We start from the raw sequence: 4,077 nt of genomic DNA on the forward strand, positions 1-4,077 counted from the left end.
ACATAAACTGACTTTTCCTAATTTTGAAGGCTGGGAAGTCCAAGATCAAGGCACAGGCAGGTCAGTGTCCGGTGAGAGCCCATTTCATTGTTTATTTACGGTGCCTTCTTGTTATGCCCTCAATGGGGGAAGGGACAAGGAAGCTCCCTTGGGCCTCTTTTATAAGGGGACTAATCCTGTTTATGGGAGCTCTGCCCTCACGACCTAGTTACCTCCCAAAAGCTCTACCTTTTAATACTGTCAACCTTGGGGGTTAGGGTTTCAACACAGGAATTTGGGGAGGGCACGAACATTCAAACCATAGCAAGTCATTTTACAAAAACTACATGAAATGAATGTAAAGTTCAAATGAAAAATAAATGAGTGTCCAAGAATAGGCAAGAAAACTATGAAAATAAAAAATAGAAACAGGGAGAATTGCCCTACCAAATATTAACCTAACATTATAAAGTCACTATAATCAAAACAACATTAAAAGATGAATAAAAATGTATCTGTGGATCAGAAATTGATCCCCAAATCAATGTAAGTATATATAAGAACATAAAATATGGACAGGGTACTATTTCAATGCAGTGGGAAAAGGTTAATTTTTTAAATATAAACTGGCCGTCAATCTAGAAGAAAACAAAACTAAATCCACTATCTCATGCCATTCACAAAAATAAGGTTCTGACAGTTTAGAAATTTAAATACAAGGAACAAAGAATATGAACATGCAATGCACAGGAGAGAAACATGTGTTTTATAATATTATGAAAATACACTCAGTGTTATTAGAACTCAGGAATAAGCAAGCTGAATAGTTTGTGGTTTTACCAATAACTTGGAATATGATGTAGCTTTAAAAAATATTGATCCAGAGTCTCACTTACTGAGACAGAGAGATGAAAAAAATCACACAGCTGAAGTGTGATTTTTTTTATCAATCATAAAACACACTATACATGAATATAGCAATTTTTATAGGTCTGTACAAGCATAAGGATGTGGACCAAGGTACATCAAGCTATTACCATTATTTATTTATGGTGTGAGGATGGAAGGGACTGGAAGAAAGTTATTAATGAATACTTATTATATATATGTATATATTTCACTTTTTAAAATAAGCAGACTTGCTGATATAATTTAAAAATAATAATTTTAAATATTTAGGCATATTGAGAAAAGAAAACCAAGGGAGGCTTTGCAGACACTGCCACCATCGGGAGCCCTGTACTATCAGCCATGGTTAACCCCACTGTGTTCTTTGACATCGCCGTCGATGGCGAGCCCTTGGGCCATGTCTCCTTCGAGCTGTTTGCAGACAAGTTTCCAAAGACAGCAGAAAACTTTCATGCTCTGAGCACTGGAGAGAAAGGATTTGGTAATAAGGGTTCCTGCTTTCACAGAATTATCAGAGTTTATGTGTCAGGGTGGTGACTTCACATGCCATAATGGCACTAGTGGCAAGTCCATCTATGGGGAGAAATTTGATGATGAGAACTTCATCCTAAAGCATACAGGTCCTGGCATCTTGTCCATGGCAAATGCTGGATCCAATATAAATGGTTCCCAGTTTTTCATCTGCACTGCCAAGACTGAGTGGTGGATGGCAAGCATGTGGTCTTTGGCAAGGTGAAAGAAGGCATGAATATTGTGGAGGCCACAGAGCGCTTTGGGTCCAGGAATGGCAAGACCAGGAAGATCACCATTGCTGACTGTGGACAACTCTAATAAGGTTGACTTTTGTTTTATCTTAACCACCAGGCCGTTCCTTCTGTAGCTCAGGACAGCACCCTCCACCCCATTTACTCGCAGTATCCTAGAATCTTTGTGCTCTCGCTGCAGTTCCCTTCCATGCCTAGCTGGACTGCAGAGTTGAGTTTATGATTATGAAATAAAAACTAAATAACCAAAAAAAAAAAAGAAAGAAAAACAAGGGAAAAAATGAATTGGACTTATGAGGTATAATGGCTATTATCCTAGAGTGGTGGTAGAAGAAAGGAGAGGATGGAGAGAGATTAAATAAATTAGTTGTTTATTGAAACTTTTTTTTTTGAGATGGAGTCTCACTCTGTCACCCAGGTTGGAGTGCAGTGGTGTGATCTTGGCTCACTGCAAACTCCGCCTCCTGGGTTCAAGCCATTCTCCTGCCTCAGCCTCCTGAGTAGCTGGGACTACAGGCACCTGCCACCATGCCAAACTACTTTTATGTATTTGTATTATTATTTTTTTTTTTTGAGACAGAGTCTCGCTCTGTTACCCAGGCTGGAGTACAGTGGCGCGATCTCGGCTCACTGCAAGCTCCGCCTCCCGGGTTCACACCATTCTCCTGCCTCAGCCTCCCAAGTAGCTGGGACTACAGGCGCCCTCCACCACGCCTGGCTAATTTTTTTTGTATTTTTAGTAGAGACGGGGTTTCACCATGTTAGCCAGGATGGTCTCGATCTCCTGACCTCGTGATCTGCCCGCCTCGGCCTCCCAAAGTGCTGGGATTACAGGTGTGAGCCACCGCACCCAGCCACTTTTTTGTATTTTTAGTAGAGACAGGGTTTCACCATGTTGGCCAGGCTGGTCTTGAACTCCTGACCTCAGGTGATCTGCCCACCTCCGCCTCCCAAAGTGCTGGGATTACAGGCATGAGCCACTGCGCCCAGCCTGAAACTTGTCAAGCACAGGCAGAGTTCCTGGGGCCCAGAGGGATACACGAAATATAAGGCACAGACCTTACTCTCTATTGGCATAAAGTCTGATCGTGGATGAAATTAAAACACTTGAAACCATTTATATATAATGACGCAAGCCCCTCCAAAACTGTCAGGTCATAGAATGGATGTATCAGTTTGCTTTACCATTCACCTATTGGGGAGTATTTGGTTGTTTCCAGTTTGGGGCTATTACAAATAAATCTGCCATGAACAATCATGTATAAGTTTTTGTGCAGACATCAGTTTTATTTTCTGGTACAAATGCCCAGACGCAATTGCTAGGTCATATATTGAGGTGTATGTTTAATTAAAGAAGCTGCCAAACTATTTTCTAGAGTGTCTGTACCATTTTATATTCCCACCAGCGATGTATGAGTTAGTTTTGTCTGCATCCTCGCCATTATTTGATACTATCACTATGCTTGATTTGAGCTGTTCTAATAGATCTGTAGTGATATCTTACTGTGGTTTTAATTTGCATTTCCCCAGTGGTTAGTGTTGAAGATCTATTCCTGTGCTTTAAGTCAACTCATTTTTAAAACCTAAATAAATGTATTTAAAAAGGAAACTTTTGCTTTAGGAGGCCAAGGCAGGTGAATTGCTCAAGCTGAGGAGTTCACGACCAGCCTGAGCAACATGGTGAAACTCCATCTCTACAAAAAATACAAAAACATCCAGGCATGGTAGCGTGCACCTGTGGTTTCAGCTACTTGGGAAGTGAGGCAGGAGGATTGCTTGAGCCTGGGAGGTCGAGGCTGCCGTGAGCCATGATTGCAGGATTGCACCATTATACTACAGCCTGGGCATCACGGCAAAACCCTGCCTGAAATAAATGAATAAAAGGAAACTTGTGGTTAGTGGTTCTCAAAGTGTGGTCCCTGAGCCAGCAGCATCAGCATCACCATCAGCTGAGAACTTGTTAGAAATGCAGATTCTCAGGCACCACCCCAGACCTCCTGAATCAGAACTTCTGAGGCGTGGGTTCAGTGATCTGTGGTTTAACAAGCCCTCCTGGTGAGAATCGGTCTCATTTACTACTGATAGAAGGTAATGGTAAAAATCAATTCATCTGCATATCGCCTAAAATCCTCTTGTGGGCCCCAGGTTGGCACAGCACACTTTTGGGCAGGAGCCCCACTCACAGAGGCTGTGACAAGAATGCTCCTGCCCCTGGGGTTGTGCAGTGATAGCTCACACAGCTCCACGTGGCAGTTCTGAGTTTGGGAAGTGCTGATGTAGTCCTACTACAGCCCTTCCTGCCCTTCACTGGATAGAGAAAATCCAGGCTCTGAGGAGGGCGAGACTTGCCCAAGGTCACCCGGCAACATGGTCAGTCTCCTTTCCCAGGGCCCTCACAATGCCTGGCCTGTTTAAAGCCTGCCTC

General features: G+C 42.7%; 1 pseudogene; it reads left to right on the forward strand.

The window, feature by feature from the left end:
- The first annotated feature begins 1,230 nt into the window (after positions 1 to 1,230).
- On the forward strand, positions 1,231 to 1,928 carry LOC107968480 (peptidyl-prolyl cis-trans isomerase A-like; annotated as a pseudogene).
- The last annotated feature ends 2,149 nt before the right edge of the window (positions 1,929 to 4,077 follow it).

Source organism: Pan troglodytes, chromosome 16 (genome assembly GCF_028858775.2).
Source record: "Pan troglodytes isolate AG18354 chromosome 16, NHGRI_mPanTro3-v2.0_pri, whole genome shotgun sequence".
NCBI classification, from domain to species: Eukaryota; Metazoa; Chordata; class Mammalia; order Primates; family Hominidae; genus Pan; species Pan troglodytes.